Consider the following 18,931-nt stretch of genomic DNA (forward strand, 5'->3'; position numbering starts at 1 on the left):
AGCAACAGTATCATGGCCTGCCTTTTCGTTCATTCAAGATCTTTGGTTCTTTTCCTTTTTTACACTCAGAATCGAGTGATATTTCAAAGAGAGTGCTATAGATTGAAAGTAAACTGCTGATAACTACCTCGTATGTTAAATGATTATTATGTTAATATCAGAAATCAAAATGGAGATGCTGAACAATTTCCCAGTGTAACTATGTCAAAAGGACACACACAAAAATATAAAAACAATTATGTTCATAAATACATTTGCAAATAGTAGTACACAAGAGGCAACAGTATAAGTGAGAATGTTATAAAAATCCCAGATTTTATGCAGTTCTTATCAGAAAAGTTAGCAACATTAATAGCTTGCCCCTTAAGCATTAATTATCATGTTACAGCGAATTTAAGGATGTGTGCAAAAAGATTTAGTGACCCCAATAAAGTAATGACCCATGCACTATTTCCACAGTGTAACGAATGTTCAAGACCTTTAAATGATCTCATTATAGTCTTACAGTTGCCTGCAGTGGCGCAAACCATGCATGTCTAATCCCTATTATAATTATCTAGAGATGATGACAGCCTAAGAGGACAGCATCAACAATATAGATGACGTCTTCACTTAGATATTAGCTTTACTGGTATGAGGTTATCACATCTGTCATACAGGGACATGGCTTCCACGAGCAATATACAATATACACAGGCCACAACAGACATACTGTACAAGGTAAGAACATGTAGTCCCTTCTTTTTCAGAACAGATGTGAAATCTGGAGGCCAGTGTTGTTTATTTCAGTGTTGCCTGCGAATGCAACCTTGTGTAACAGAATTCATTTTGAAAAACTGATATCAGAGAATCCAACTTTAATAGACTTATTAACTAAAGTCGACATACTGAACAACTATAAGACTGCAATTTATAGAAGAAGAATAACCTTTACCTAGTCTTTTAAATTGTACCCCAAAAATCATACTTCCAGCACTGCCTTCTGGCCTGGTATAACACCACACCAGTCAGCACATCAGCAAAATTAAAAAAAACCCACATATACTGTATAAGAAATGGATGATTGTAAGGGGCAAATTTCCACAGACCTGCTCCATATTTTGGTACATGTATATGTTTTTTTGATCAACTGACCATATTACTAATAAGTTAATGAGTAGGTTAAGAATAAATTGAACCAACAAACCCAAATAATTATAGTTTGGATGCAAAGACAAACAACAGTTTTAAAACCACAGATGTGAGATGTACGTCGAGCAATAACAATATTTTGTTATTATTATTATAGACGGTATACTAAGGAGCAGTAATCCCTGTTTTGTAATGCCTGACCAGCCATCTCTAAATATGATTCACGTTTGAGCTGACACTGCCAAATGCAGCCACTGAGCTCACGTTCAGGTCTGAATGCAGACAGGCTAATGATCAGCTCTTTTTAGGCCAGCATACAATATGTATTTGTAATACATACTGATGGGGTGCACATTACATAGATTTATGTCAAAGACATCGATTCTACAATTATGAGTTTTTTAATCTGAACCATGTTTTCTATGCCTCCTGTCATGATATTCCATGGCTAAGATTTTTGCAGAATTTGGTAACATCATGTGACGCTCAAAAGCTCCCTGATTTCTAAGGTGGGCAGCCCCACTTCAATTAAAAAAAAAAATTGAGCAAGTTTCAATTTTAAACAAAGACAAGAAGCAACTTTCTAGTATACACTGTGCAATATTACAATTAAACCCAAAGAAGAGGGCTTTAACATCTGGTAAGGCCCGTCACGTGCTTTTAAATGTCCCGAACCGAAGTAATCAGACTGCATCCAGTTTTTGCTGTTGTGGTTACTGTATAGCTGCTGACAACAAACACTATTCTCGATTTTTTTTAAACTGTATTTGCTATGCTAAATTTAAATAGATAGATTGAACGTATAGGACAGCGAGGAAGCAGACTTAGTTTACATTGACAGACAGCATTCAGAGGGTGTGTTATGTACTAGAACAGAGATTTTCTTCCATCAAGCAGAAAAAAGGTAAAATATATGAATACTGTATTTATGTATTAAAGGTTAAAGGAAATCTCTGATCCATTTTATTTTTAATTTTTTTTTTTTCATTTAGAGTGACCAATTATTATTTGTATTTATTTTCGCACAATTTGGAATGTCCAATTATGTTTTTTCTCCTCACCGCAGCGAGTCCCCACACAGCACAAACGTTCTGAGGGCGTGTGAACGTCCTCCGATCTCACAAGCCTAAAGCCAGAATCGCTTTTACACCGAGCAATCCAGAGCAGAGGCGGGTGGGCTACCGATCCCGGACAACAGAGATCAGCCCTGCTTTTTATCCACTCTGAGAGTCCCCAGCAAAGTTCAACCTCTTTGCACAGCCCGGACGCGAGCTGGCGTCGTCCAAGCTGTATGACTCATCCTGCACTCCCAGCGCCAGCACTTTAACTGGATGTGCAACTTGGGGACACGCTCATTCAGGAAAGCTTGTTTAAGATTTTTAAACTTATCACAAACCAGAATTACCGTGCAAGCTGTAGCTACCCCTGTCATTCACTGCTTCCATCAAACGTTGAACTATCTAACTCCTGCATCAATCCTAGGTGTAATGTTATATTAATAAAAACCATGGTTTCTACAACATTCCCCTGGACATGAGAGTGACTTCTGGCATAGTCTGTGCATTGCTGGGATTCTATCTCTGTATAAGGCAAATAATTAAAGGTTATTTAATTAAAACAATAATAATAGACCTGAAGAGCTGATACAGTGTTTTTGATTTACTGTGATATACAGCCACTAGCTTTCAAGACATCAAACATCTCTTCTCCAAGCATATGTGTAAATTTCAAGAAATAGGTATTATTGTTTATATCATATCTAATGTATTCCAAATTAAAATAAAAAAATAAAAAAATAATGATCTGACAAAAGATATTGTGCATATAAAATATAGTACCGGAACCCTACTAAGCTCTAAAATTACCATTACTTGTAATGTAAAGTGCTGTATATTGCATTTATCCTACAGGTTGGGGCTACAATTTAAAACATACATTTGTGCTCTTGGTGTGGCATACAGTATAACTTAAAGTGCAGGCAGGCCTCAGCTCCGGTAGGCCTCACCATCAAATTATTTGCACATATCAAACAGAATAGTTCAAATACATTAGTATAATATACAGATTTAGTATGTAAACAATGACTATTTTAGACATGGGCGCTGCAGAAAGCCTTTACATGACAGAATGAATGTTTAGCTCATATGTCTATCTGTTTTGTGCACGCCCATCTGATCTCTAACGGGTCAATTTGCATGTGACCTCCGTGGCTCTGTTGGGGACAGCGAAACATCACGTCAAAGCAAGAATGATTGTACAGCCATGTTTGAGGGGGTTATTTTGTTTACAATTTCTGAGGCGAGATGCTTAAAATAATTGTCATGCTAAAATTGCATCTACGAGCCTAACGAATGTATTCAAAGTGATATATTAAAAATAAGAATATCAAACAAAACAAAGGTAAGCTCTGCTTTGTTAAACTTCCAAACCTTCGCTTTGATTTGCATCTTCGTTGGACACCGCATACCTCCCTGACTTTAAATCCCAGAACCCATGTTTATCTCATGGGCAAACAATGCAATGGTTTATTTTTTTTATCATTTATTCTGATTTACAAATAGCTTTTATCTGACTTTAGTGCTATGTCAGACTTATAGAAATGTGACCACCCTTTGGCACCAGCATTTACATCTCTCCTCCAAAAATCCTGGCTGGTCCTTGTTATCTGACTTTTATACACTATGTAAACTGGATCACTGCCATTCTTCCCGACCTTTGGGAAAGTTTCGCGATCATGTAAACTCTGTGATTGAGTACTTCTGCTGGTTTATGTAATCTGGAGCAAGTTTAATGCAGAAGCTGCCAGAGCAGCAAGCAATTTTATACAGTACATCAGAGAAAGCAATTTGGAGAGTTTTTTCCGTATATTGTATTTGAATTGTATTTTAATTATAGCATAAACTTGATCGATAATTGGTTAATCTGGGATATGAATTGATCAAAAGTCAATGGAAATGTATAAAATAGTAATAGATGTTGAGAAATCCAGATAGCATGGTGTTCTGAGAGTACCAACTGTCCAAAAAGTCTATTATATATATTACTTGAACATATAAAGGGTTCATGATGGCCTCTATTCACACAACTTTTACTCAGTCGTCAGTCAACATATATATTTAGGTTTGCAAAATAGTATTTGAAAATACTTAAACCAGACACCCTATAAAAGCCAATGACCTGACCTGCTGATCAATTATGTTTAGCTGTATTAACACAATTACTGCACCTCTTTTGCTGAGGATCTTTTAGTTATTCACTTTTATGTTATTTCAGGTTATGGAATAATTTAAAACACAACACTATAGATTAACTGCTGCACCTGGAACTTGGCTACAGCTAGACAGTTAGAGTGCTTTCAAACTACAACAAATACAAAGATTATAGTACCACAGCAACTTTTCTATGGCAGTTGGAGGGTTACTGTTTGCTAATCCGAGGGTTGCACAGCATTTTTAGCCCCACTGGTATATTGTGAGCCCAATTCACAGTTTTAGTGATAATGCTTTTTAATGGATAAAATCCATTTTGATAGTCATGGAACAGTTTTAGAATCCATTTCTAATCCATAGAAAAAAAACTTTAATGACAAGTAACTCACTAAAGTGTTGTGACTGAACCTATCAATGAGTTAATTCAAACCCAGACTTAATTTGTTACACTGTGTTAGTTAATTTACTTGTAATGAATAAATATTTCCATGAATAAAGAAAACAATTCCGTATAACTGTTTTCTTTATCAGCCAAAACTTTTGAAAAAATGATAAAAACATATACATATGTGGTTTTATGCCAGACATGATATATACAAGTGACAGACTGGAAGACTGGAAATGAAATATATAGTATTGTAACGGGTCTGTTTATCAAATAATATGTTTTATTCATATTTTTGCATAGCCTGAGTAACCTCTAACTGTTGTGAAATTACCAACTCTCTAATTCTGGTTAAACAAATAAAATGTAAAAAGTAAGTTTCTGGTAACATTTTACTCTTTCACATGTTAGCCATATGTAGTACAGTTGTGGATGCAACATCATACCCCACTTTTAAACAGTTTGGTAAGATTTGTTTGATCAGTGTTTGCAGTGATCACTTTGTTAATTTAGAATGGAGTAGGGCTTTCTAAATAAAAAAATAAATACAAAAATAAAAAAGTTTTTCTCGAGTTGTATGTAAAAGCTTGGGGGATCCAATAAAATTCAGTTTCGCGGTGTCAGTTACACAGAACTAACACCTGATAAGTTTGTTTCTGAGTAAGAAAGGGCTAAATTCTCAAAGCTATTTACTCCAAATCATCAGTAGAACTTTGTTTTGTCCGAAAGAAAAAAACACCATTTGCATTTGTAAACCAAATAAAAAAAATATTTTAGACTAATCACAAGCCCCAAAATCAAATGTCTTAGTTGTTTATTCCTGGGTTGGTAACTTTAGTGGGTGTGTTTCTACTATATAATCAAGCAAATCATCTGCAAATGCTAGGCAGGCCTTCATAAATGCATCCTTTGTTTAAAGTGACATGTAAAATCTTGAAAGTGATGGTTAACAAAGAAGATTAGTTGTGTGGTTGGGGCAGCACTTTATGTATAGCATAGAACACAAACATGCATAACTAAAACATGACTGTGAAAAAAGTTGGTAGAAACAAAATGTCATAAACACATAACAAGCCAGAAAAACAACACATAATCTAATGCTGTACCGTGTTTTCAGTTCTTCAGTTGAAAAACTATGGGTTCAAAAAATGTGGACATCAGTAGCTAAAGAGTTGAACCCGTATTCCCCTATTTATCCTATATGAAGTAAAACTACAGTGAGCTCTGTTAGTGCAGGCTCGCTTAAGGCGCCTCACGCTTTAGAGAGGGGTGGAAGATGCTTCAGGGCATGCCAGAAATCACATCAGGATTATACTGTGCAGACTCTAGCCATCCTCTCTGCACCCATTAAAAAGATGATGCTCTGTTAAGAAGAGTGAACAGTTGACCATGACAACTGGATGTCAGTTGGGTTCATAATAAAAGTCGCTTCTACTTGTGCATCTAACGTGTGCTATTGCACTGTGTATTGTTATTGGTTTTATTTTATTCTTACAAAATACATGTCTTTCTGTGTTCTTTTTGTTTTAATTGGTACCGATTTCCAGTCATATCAGTTAATTGGTTAGCCTATGAGTTAATGACACTTAGCATAAGTTACATGGGTGGAAGTGAGCTAAAGTTACTGACATAAGGCATTTATTTCACCCACTGTAGTACGCACTAAATTAGTCATATAAATGCATCAGGAATCCAAAATGTTGTGTTTTGAGTGGCTGTGTTCGCTAAACTTAGTGGCAGTTTAATGAGGCAGATAGTAGAACCAACAGTACTGAAGCTTTTATTTATGAGAATAATCTCATCCCTAATGTTAAAATGAATAATAATTAACTCTCTCAACTTTAAAAAATAAACTGTTGGTTATCACTGCTTTAATAAATGTAAAACCAAATTCTGACATGTGTTTTGTCATGCGTAACACATTATAATCTACAGTTTCGCTTCCATTTCTTGCATTAATACAGCTTTGTTCAAAAGTTAATGTGTGTGTTCTACAGAAGAGAATGGAATCTGGACTTATATTTCCTAACATAGTATGAAAATAAAAAGAGAAGATTTTTTTTGCCATTGTTTCTCTGGTTCGCCATGGATCATGTACATACAATTTTGTAATCTGATAGTGACGTTAAAGTTACGATTAGGTTAAAGATTTGGGGTAAAAGTGTGATAAAAGTTTATGATTAGGATGCAGGTGTTTCTAGCATCAACATTTCTGCTGCTTATCTCACTGGTGAGTGACCAGTACAGTAGATGACAATATTTGCTCTGGTGTCATATTGGCCTGATTCCTGCAATTCCCTTATACTGGCCATTGACAAGTCTCTGTTGCTAAGCTACAGCATGTTCAAATTTGGGCAGCTAGACTTCTTACATGGCTACTGTATTATTATTATTTATTTCTTAGCAGATGCCCTTATCCAGGGCGACTTACAATTGTTACAAGATATCACATTATTTTACATATAATTACATTATTTTTTACACATTATTTTTACCCATTTATACAGTTGGGTATTTATACAGGTAAAGTACCTTGCTCAAGGGTACAGCAGCAGTGTCCCCCACCTGGGATTGAACCCACCACCCTCTGGTCAAGAGTCCAGAGCCCTAACCACTACTCCACACTGCTACCCTACTGTACAATTTGCCTCCTATTTTGTTCTGTATTGAATTACAAATTCTTGTTTTAATCTGTAATCTTCAAGGCCTAGCCCTCGTACCTTAGTGAACTACTGGAGACATAAGAATGTAAGAAAAGTCACCTCAGATAGTCAGGAGGTATTCTACTCAGGATTTACTATCTGTTTCCCTCTAGATCTATCTCTTTGACATGTCTTACAATGAAAATAGAGGTAGCACACTATGATTGTCACACTATTATTGCTGAAGAAACAACAAACTTCTAAGTGGGGGTCATTTTATAGTAATTAAGGAGGAGAAATGCTAATAATTAAAACGGGTGTTTACAATGTAAGGTTTTAGAATGATGTTGCAGACACGTTTCAATGTTACTTCCCTAATTGTGTCTCATCCAGGTTTACAGCACATTTAACCAGAGCGTTCTACTGGATGGTAAGCATAAATATTTGTTCAATGTTGATATTAAGATTCCCTCACAGCACAAAAAGGGTTCTCTAAAGTGATTATTTATATATATGTATGTTTAACAAAACCTTTTTGAGAAAGTTTCCTGTTTGTAGGCTGTTCAAATACCAGAGGTGAAATAGACTGAACTGGGAATTTAGCATTACACTTCCTACACAAAAATCAAAGATTCTCAGATAGCGTGAAACCACATTTCATGACATGCCTTTATAAAGTTATTATCACAATTATTATTATTATTTCATTTTGATCATTGGCATTAGTAAATGTACATCAGAAGGTAATGTTTAACTACATAACAGCTCAGTGAATGAAGTTAGTTGCTAAAAAATAATTTCATAAATCTTACCTGTCATACACTTTCATTCACTATATAGCTCTCAAATATGTAATATTGAAAGAAACACTTGTTTTTGCATACATTAATTTTCATTTTAAAACATCTGGTAATACAGTAATCCATCGTTAATCAGAAATCTGATTGGCTCACCTGGTAAAGGCATGACTGTGTGGTGTGTAGGGTGAGTCATACAGTCAGGTGAGCGCTAGTTTGTATCCTGTCTATGCCAAATTGATGATCTCCATTGGGTATTCCATAGGGAGCACTCTAAACCATCAGCGACTGTTTCTCCTCATTGTGCCACATCGGACACTACTGCACAGACACCTCCTGAGCTCAAGTGGACACCTGCAGGGCTTCCCTTTGACATCCAGCAGACGGCAGCTTGTAAAGTATTGTCAATTTACTGTCAACATGGCTGGACTTAACCAGATATGTGAATTATCGAATTTGAAATAACGAATAACAATAGCCTACCATTTTAACATATGCTATATCATACGATAGTCCTTTCTGGGGTCAAAAATATGTTGTAGTTGTTTACCTGTACCTTTTTATGATACCCTTTTCTGAATATGTAGGGCAGCAGTGTGGAGTAGTGGTTAGGGCTCTGGACTCTTGACCGGAGGGTTGTTGGTTCAATCCCCAGTAGGGGACACTGCTGTTGTACCCTTGAGCAAGGTACTTTACCTAGATTGCTCCAGTAATAACCCAACTGTATAAATGGGTAATTGTATGTAAAAATAATGTGATATCTGTAAAATGTGAAATAATGTATAATGTGATATGTTGTAACAATTGTAAGTCGCCCTGGATAAGGGCGTCTGCTAAGAAATAAATAATAATAATAATAATAATATGTGAATATGTTTAAAATATGAAAATCAAATAGATTGAAAAATATATTTTTTGTGGATTCTTCTGGGACAAACAGCTCTGGCTCTTGGAATATGACAATTGACCAGTACCATTTTTTTTTACTGTGGATCTTTACACAGTACTTTCCATGATTCTGATCAAAGAGGTAAACTCCACCTATTCTCTTATTGTACTCTCCGATAAAATAAGACTGAGCCACAGCCTTCTTGGTTGCCATTTTTTTAGGTCCTTTCGTGGAGCTTTCTTCACACGGTCAGCTTTTATTTGAAATTGTCTTCAACCCCTTTCTATTTGATACCTGCACAGTATCATATTCACAACTCAGATAACTATAAAGTCATTAAATCAAATCTATCCTTGTGTCCAAAATGTCGTTACTTCTTGATACAATCTCTGTCAGTCGTTTACTGCTGTGAACCGAACAGTTATATTACACGTGCAGTAAAACAATAATAGACATATCTATATCTATATCTTCCCAATAGCAAATTAATTTCTCCCATCGTATAAGCACAGGAGGGCATTTTGTGCATGATGTATCATATAATAATTCCATCAATAATTACAATTTTGAAGGGAACCTGGGAGTCTGACACTGATATCCTGGAGACTGGAGATTGTTTTAACCAAACCCCAGAGCAAGGGGGAGTTTTTTTTAAGCCCAAATTCAAGCAGGTCTAGTGGTCAAAATGCATCCCTTACGTCAGGAGCCCTTTCATTTAGCCCCCTCTCAGAAGTGCCTACGCTCTTCTCTTGCAGTTAAACTGCACCCATGGTGAGTCCAGTCATGATTAGTCAGCTCTAACACACATCCTAATGCAATAAACTTGGAATGATGAAGAGGTTTGCTAATATTTTAATGAATGTGTACCACAGAGCAGTTTCCTAATTAAAACATAAAGAAACATGTTCATTGTTAAATGTGTTTAAGTGTTTTCACCAGGTAAAATTATGATTAAATTTCATTATTCATTATTTGCACCTTCAAAAAAGTGTATTCTTGTTTACATTCACCTATGCTAAGTGCAACCCTCCCTGAGGGCTTCCACTACCCAGTAACCATGGCCCTTCCACAGCAGCACTGGCAAAATCACTACATTAAACAAAATAGAATGTACGTAAGTATAGGAGGTTCTGAGTTAAGTGCATGGCAAAAATGATGTCGATTTTGGGACCATTTAGTTTCACAGACTGGGAAAATGCTGTGTTTCTCACTTGCTATTCTGTCATGTTTTTATAAAGAAATAAGGGGTTCAATTGTACAGAGAATACTTGTATAAAACTGGTCTATGCTTAATGGTAGTGATTTTTCAGCTAAATGCTAAGCTATCAGCATTCTACAAGAAGAGAAAGGACAAGCACCATGCACGATATAATACATGGCTTGTCACCAGTGCCTTTAAATGAAAAAAAACAAAAATCTACTGCAGGCATTTGTTTAGCAGGTGGGTTATTTTTTTAATTTTGGTATGTTTGGAACTCATTATGATTGTATTTGGTTTGTCATTCATTCAAATGCACAAAAATTAGCATACCTATTCAATTAGGTCAAGGATGAGAATGGTGTGAGTAATAAACACATAAGGGTAAATGCAAACTGAGTGAAAAAAAATTGAAGCCTATTGAGGGGTTGCATTCATGTGACCCCAGCGCCATACTGGCAGGCAAAACAGCAATGGTGGCAAATTACATAGATTCCACACAACACACTAATAACGAACACACTTGTCACCTCCAAAATAAGGAGTTAACAAGATGCAACAAGAAATGTCAAATTCTTGGTATATGTGACCCTTACTGTGCACCTCCAGTGCTGTTTACAGCAATTAGGTACAGAGTACAGAGTAATTAGGTGTTTGGTAGGTTTACAACTAGTCGATTTTGTTTCTCACATACTTTCCAATGTCAAAAACACTATCAGATAGGATAAAATCAACTGGAGCTTTATTTGATATTGATCTCACTTTGTAATAATAATAATAATAATAAAAAAATACTGTATATTAGTGAGGCTTCTTTGTAAATCACCAATAACAATGCCTTCTGTTTTAAAAAACGTTTTAGGTACCAAACAAAATAATAAAAATACATAGATGACAAGCACAGTACTTTTTCGGGTTTTTGGTTGAATAAATAAAGTTGCATGTCTGCTCCAAGTATTGTTTCTGTTACCATGGTGTTAGAAGGGACATTTGTTTTGCATTTTAGGATGCTACTCTTGGATTGATTACAGTGGTCACCTTGATTGATAATTAGGAGAATGATAGCTGTGATTACCCAAGCTCAGTGCTGCCAACTGGACGATGAAGTGGTTTCAGTACAGGCCTGTACAGCTTTTGCATGGCAGAAAAATAACCATTTAGCAAGTGCCTCAGATGTGTGACTGTTTATAAAGTCTTAACAGTGTTCATTCAGAGCCAGGAAGGTGTAAAGAAAAAAAACAACAAAAAAACAGTAATCACCCACAAAAGCACTGGCACGCAAGGAACACAGCAAACATGAGTAATCAGGTACTTCACGTATACTTTCAGTGATTTGCATAATGAGGTGTGTGATTATTTAACTGGATAATCTAAATAATCTTTCCTTTACAGGAGCCAGCCCAGTTATATAAATGGTCATTGAATTCGAACAAAGTATTACACCGTCATCCACCCGTCACAACTAGCCTTCTCTTATAGATAGGCTTATTGAGTAAACTGAGGTTAACACTGCTGGAGATTATCTGAGTGTTAATGCATTTATGACATGCTGTAGGATAACCACAAGAAGATCATATTTCACAGACAGAAAACGCAGCTTATAAAATTCATGATGGCAGAGCTCCCTCTCATGTTATATTTCTAATATACTGGCATTCTGACAATTTACATAAATGTGTTTCTGTCAGCGAAAATGGTCATTATTTAACTCAGCTTATGCCCTTTAAAGAATAATGATAACCAGTCAGAATTAATGTACAGTTTCAGTTATGAGCTATTTATTAATTTGGGGGGCAGCAGTGTGGAGTAGTGGTTAGGGCTCTGGACTCTTGACCGGAGGGTCGTGGGTTCAATCCCAGGTGGGGGACACTGCTGCTGTACCCTTGAGCAAGGTACTTTACCTAGATTGCTCCAGTAAAAACCCAACTGTATAAATGGGTAATTGTGTGTAAAAATAATGTGATATCTTGTAGCAATTGTAAGTCGCCCTGGATAAGGGCGTCTGCAAAGAAATAAATAATAATAATAAATAATAATGTAGTTTGCTGATAGAGGAGAGGGTGACTGTAGGGAAGCCATGGACAGGGAAGCAGGAAATCCCTCCCCCTTAAACAAAGCCAAAAAACAGGTGGAGGCTGAGGAGAAGGAGGCAAACTTTGATAACAGGAACAAATGGATTGAGGTATTGTTTATCGAATGACAAATTAGATGCTTGCCATTTAACTGACAAATGTTCTGGCAATGGAGGCGTCTAGTATGTTTGATGTTTGCAATTTTAAAAGTAAATTCCCTGCCTGAACCACCGCTTTGCTAAATACATAGCACACATCAGACACACATCTTCACTCTTTTTCTCTTTTTTTATTTTTTAAAGCTATATACACTTTTTAACCCATCCTCAGCACCACTGATTAAAAAGAAAAAGAAAACCATCCATTTGTAGTTCTCTCCCTCCCCTTCTAATGAAATGTTCAAATTAAAAAGAGTGTCCCAACCCATAAAACACCACAAACAGCCATTCAAAACTAAGTTAATGTGATATCTTGTAACAATTGTAAGTCGCCCTGGATAAGGGCGTCTGCTAAGAAATAAATAATAATAATATTATTTACAATTTCATATCACTAGCAAACAGGTGTGATTAATCAATTAATCAATTGTGTAGATCAGATGATATTCGATCAATAGACAATGTCAAGATTTAAACCCCTAATATCTATCTATCTTTATGTGTGTATATATATATATATATATATATATATATATATAGAGAGAGAGAGAGAGAGAGAGAGAGAGAGAGAGAGAGAGAGAGAGAGAGAGAGACATACAGCTGTAGGATCCACTTTATAGAATGTGCTGTGGTTTTGCTGGCTTGAATGAAGCGATTGTGTGCCTCGCAATGCACATGAGCCATGACAATCACATTGTTTTCTCACCTATATACAGACACTGTAAGAAACATCAGAATTGTAAACTCGGTTGCTTTTCTGCAGAAGAATCTGGCCCTAACCAACACATCATCAGCAAGCGCATAAAAGCTCTGTGTGTTATTCTCTCATGTTTCTTCTTTTGTTTCGGCCGCTCAGTCAGGTGCTGGGAAGCCGAAATAGGAGTTGACCACTGGAGGAAGGGCTACCCTCAGCCATGGATTCCCTGAGGTTTCCCCCTACAAAAAATTAAAATATATGAGTGTTTTTTTTTTCCTTACCTGTGCTGAGCGGTTTGTTTTTAGTTCCACGGGATGCGTGGTCAGGCTGGAGATGCTGGGCTCTTCCCCCAGCACACCCACGGACGAGGCCTCTGGCCAAATATATTATTCACTTGGGCCCTGAGCGCCCATCACAGTAATCGGGCCCTGAGCGCACATCACAGTTCACTAAACCATTTGCAATTGCAATCAATAAATCTCATCCATGGCAGATTCTCTGTGCTGAAAACAGTTTCACCTCACAACTTCTAAAACTTTTTCATTTCCCCTCATTACGAAATGTAATTTTTGGATTGGTGTGCAGGCATACATTAATAAAGCCATGACACAGGGACACAGTGTGACTAGCAGACTCACAGTCGGGAGAGGGAGATTAGATCAGATGCCCTTTATCACAACCTTATCTATTCTCACACTGATTTTTGCACACTGTTCAAGTGTAGATCCGACTATGGATGTGTCATTGCTTTGCCATCCCACCTGGAATGACTCACCGTCCACAAATCCCTGCTGTCAAACCCACTACTGCAGGAGGTTTACCCTATCAAAGAAAATGCTGCTCCCAGTTCTGGTCAACTCCTGCGTCAGAGGCAATATGATTTAATGGATCTGCATAAATGGTATCACAACCTCTTTATTGACATATTCTGTGAGAGGAGTTTACCCAATGGAAAAAAAGAATGTCTCTCTCTCTCTCTCTCTCTCTCTCTCTCTCTCTCTCTCTCTCTCTCTCTCTCTCTCTCTCTATACTGTAGTTTATTGAACATTCATTCAAATTACTTTGTTTGCTTTACTGAAAGATCTTCTGTAAAATACCCTGACATTCTGTAGTGTTCTGATAGTTGTTTGGCAATGTAAGTACATATTTACATGTGTCAAAATATCAAAGCTTCTCAATTTTTGCTATCTTGTCAGAGCAAGAATCTGTTAACTCCTATTACAATCACTGCCAGTCAATAACTTCAAGTATGTTTTCCTTGGTTTCAGAAAAGTGGGAGTTCAGATATAAAGCAGTAATTCAGGATTAGCTTTTGGAGTCAGCAGTAAGAGACTCTTCAGAAAACATAACATATACGTATGGCCAATTGGTGAGAACCAACATAATGGCTGGCCTTTACTATATATATATTCCTTTATTTAAAAAAAAAATAACAATACAATATAAAATCAAACAAGCACATACAAAACAAAACAAAAAAACAAAAAACAAAACAAAACGAGTAGAATAAAATACAAAATAACAGATTCGTTATAGAAAAGAAAACAAATGATAAAAAGAGAAGCGGTAGAAGAGAAATGAATTAAATAAGAGAAGGCTGTTGAAGGTGTCTTAACAGATCATAGCTGAGCTGTTACATTGGGTACTGATCATTACAACAGACAGTGGTTGAAAATGAGTATGATGGGGCAGATCTTTTTTTTTTTTTTTTTTTTTTTTTTTTAAATCTAGGAATGTGAAGAATGGGTCCCAGACCAGGTGAAATTCAGTGTTTTTATTGTTAATTCTCGTTGTGAGTCTTTCAAGTGATGCATGTTCAGTCATTAAATTAAGCCAGTGTATAAATGACAAGTTGGTCCTATTTTTCCAGTTTTGTAATATAACCTTCTTTGCTATCGTAAGGGAAAGAAGCAGAAACTTTGACTTATGGGTGGGAAGCTCAACAACAGAGAGGTCTCCAATAAAACACACAGCTCGAGAATAAGGAACACTCAAGCCCATAATGTCTGATATAGCCTTCAGAATCTTACACCAAAATTGTTGAATGGGTGGACATGACCAAAGTGCATGTAGATAATTGTCTGGAACCCCTTCTTCACAATGTAGACATGCCTCAGTATTAGAGAGTCCCATCAGGAACAATCTCCTGCCAGTGTAATGAGTCCTCTGAAGTACCTTTTTTGGGGTTGTATGAGAGTGAGAAGGTCTGGATGCAAATTCCTTTCCAGAAATCTTCACTGCCATTTATATTGAGAGCTCCATTCTACTTATGTGTTGGAATACAGATATCACCATCTATTGCACTTCACAGTTTCCCCTCTCCCCAGTGAGAGGGGAAAGTAGTAAGCTAACCGGGTGAGTATTAAGTTTAAATTGTAATGCATGTCTTATTTGAGAGTATTGAAGAAAGCAGCTCTCTGGAAGGGAAAACCTCTCAGTCAGCTGACTGAATGAAAGAAGGCCATTGTTTTCATAGAGCTGCTTAAGATGGGTAATGCCCTCCTCTTTCCATGGATTAAATAAGAATGGTTTATCTGCAATTACCAAGTCCAGGTTGCACCAAATAGGGGAAAGGAGAGATGGGGAAAGTTTATATTGTAGTTTTTTATGGGTTTTCCAACATGTTTCTAAGGTGGTAGATATGCAAGGATTCTGAAAACAGGGTAGTTTTTTTTAAACTGTATCCTATATGTCCAAGATCTTCTAAACGGAGATCAAATATATTATAAATAAAAAGTTGAACTGCACAATGCTAAAGTGAGTCGCGAAACATGTACTGAAGCTAAGCAAATTCTAGTGATATGTAAGGATTTTTCTTTTTGTAACGCATAAGTGTTCATTCTTTGAATTACGTGTTGCACCATGTGTCAACTGGTGAATCAGAAAGAAATTAGTTCTGTGCACTATGATGATTAAGCATGATAATTCACAAATCTAAATAAATTGGTTGTTTTAAGATGTGACTAAGAAAAAGACGTTTTATACAAGTTTTCAGCATACATTCCTTGGTAGTTAGATAACTTGGATAACTTGCGCAAAAAAAAAAATATATATCAAAAGAAAGCAGTTTGCTATTACACTGGGGTAGTTTTTTTTCACAATCTACTGCCACTTACGGAAGATTTGTGAAAGTTACACATACTGTATGCTTATAGTGGCATTAACCACGAGGTGTTCTGTTCTGAACACTATATAAAGTATACTACACTATGCACCTTAATTGTACAGCTACGGCCAAAAATGTTGCATCATCCTATAGAATTAACTAATTTTGCTTCGTAAACTTGAATGAAACCTGCTGAATAATGTTACATTAACATATTGAATTGCATACTGCTTTGTAGTTTTCCATACACTTAACGAAAATCTGACAAAAATGAAAAAAGATGACGAAATCTAACATGAAATACTGTACTACTATTATGCCTTTTGGTAGACTTTTGTGATATTTTGTAGTTTCTTTGATTACATTATGTTAAATAAAAAGGTCTACAATATATATATATATATATATATATATATATATATATATATATATATATATATATATATATATATATAGTAAAACAGCTAGTTTTTCTTTAATTTGGACACTGCTGAGGGGAAAGCTCTGTAATAGCTGGAGACAGATGGAACTTTCTTGAATGCTCTGTACAGAGGCATGTTTGCAGAATTCCCCCAGACATATACACAGACAGTCTGATATGCACCTGACTAAAAGCTACCCTTAAATCAAAATATTCCTCATGCCAAAAGCAAGTCTCAGCTTTGTGTAGATTTTGTTATGTATGTGAACCAGAATGAACTGTACACTACCTTCCAACAAGTATTGGTGAAAAGTGGTGGTAATGGTGGTACGATTAGAATTAAATGCCTTGTGGAGGGTGACACTAAGAATACATTATATTATATTGTCTTCCAGTAAAGCTGCATATATTTGTTGGTGGGTAGTGTATACCAACAAAAAAAGAAGGATCCTGACAATAGATTTATGTTATAAAAAATATTAAACTGATTATAAAGAGCTTTTTTGTATTATTTGTTGTTTCTGGTTACCAAAGAAAGAGTGACGTATCACCAGTGGAATAACATATCTCACCAGGTTGGCCTCACTAACACCCAGGAATCACTGACATATCTCACTGATGCATACAAAGCATATTTGGCAGCATGTCATGTGCACAAAAAATAACCTGTGACGGGTGGGGTATGACTTCACAGATGAGTAGCTTTATATATTTACTCTTGGTAGCATGCTATTTTTAAATTGTTCATGCTCTATTAAAACATTTTTTCACAGTGAATAACCAACTCACTGAACACACAGCATGTTCAGTGCCTCATAAGAAACTGGGAGCCACAATAACAAACGGTAATAGGCTGAAAAATCATTCAAATGAAGTTTAAAAGGCCTCAAAGTGCATGTCTTCAAATGAGCCGTGCATGCAAAAAACATTTGTCTTCAGCTCAGTTCCTGGGCATTTAAAAAATGTCCTTCTGCTAAATAGATTTTTTAATTGTACTGCATTAAGAACATTATATGTTGTTTTCCTTTTTTCGAAAAACACACAAAATCCAAGTGAACAGAAGATTCCTTTTCCCCTGATATACATGTATGTGTTTTTTAAGAATGTAATACTCCAGACATGCTATAGAGACTTCAAGTTATCTATAGCCTCCAAGACAGGCAACCTGAAGGGATTATTATCCAAGTGAGGGAGATGGAGTTCGAACTTGTGACCCAGAAATTGTTAAGCACATTACAAATTAGACTACAAGAGCATAAGAGGTATTCAAGCTTATATCATGGAGGGTAGTGACACAGGGCACTGCAAGCTACTTAATGCCACTTGATCCATCCAATAAACAGTATCAACCTCTAGGAGAATAAAGGGTAGACCACAAATTCCATTTGCTATGAATATGACAACACATTGCTCATTAATTGCTTGTGAACACCAGAGACAAAATAGTTAGAAGATAATTTACAAAGTTTTCACTAAATAACTGTTAATTCCACATGGAGAATACAACCACTGTACATAAACTGTATACTGTACCGTAGCAACAGTGAGATATATTTCTAAACACAAGAGGTGTTGTGTTGATTTCAGAGCAGATAAAAACAAAACAGTATGGATCCTGTGAACTTTTAGGTACTCAAGTTACTTATAGAATATCATATAGGATGCTGTATGATACAAGCTGATATCCAAACCGCAATATCCACTCCATTCAATATTTTTGTTTATAATATATAGATAAATAACAATTAAACTATATGTACATGTTTAATGCTGAACTGTGCATACCATTTCCATGGAAAATGTGATACTTACTGCGAGCAAACTATCTGTCTAGATGGCCAATTATGCTTTTGAGAGAACTAGGTTCTTTCTTGCAGACTCACTGTATAAAATTAGCCAGGATTGGGTCAAGCTCCATTGGGAAAATCTGATGAATTTGCCAGGGCTTGCCGATGGTTGTTAGGTGTTGTTTAATTATGTGAATGTCTGTGAAGGTTTTCTGTGCTGTGTTTGTATTTTTCTGTTTTGTTGATGTTTTATCTGTCTTCAGTTAACCATGGTATAGGCCTAAACCTTTCAAGCTGTTTTTCTTTTTCAGTGATTTTGTTAGCAGTTTATTAAGTTTGTTTTATGTTTTGTACACTACCTTAATGTTGTAAATCTTACTGTTACATCACTTTCATCTGATACAAGCCAAACTATCTGATACAAAGACAGTTAAGAGGT

General features: G+C 36.0%; 1 long non-coding RNA gene across 1 annotated transcript; it reads left to right on the top strand.

The window, feature by feature from the left end:
- Positions 1-662: 662 nt before the first annotated feature.
- Positions 663-8,719, top strand: LOC131740219 (uncharacterized). The gene is made up of 3 exons (XR_009330852.1): positions 663-720; positions 7,761-7,797; positions 8,430-8,719. It is a non-coding gene; the product is annotated as an uncharacterized LOC131740219 (long non-coding RNA).
- The last annotated feature ends 10,212 nt before the right edge of the window (positions 8,720-18,931 follow it).

This window comes from Acipenser ruthenus, chromosome 1, assembly GCF_902713425.1.
Source record: "Acipenser ruthenus chromosome 1, fAciRut3.2 maternal haplotype, whole genome shotgun sequence".
NCBI classification, from domain to species: Eukaryota; Metazoa; Chordata; class Actinopteri; order Acipenseriformes; family Acipenseridae; genus Acipenser; species Acipenser ruthenus.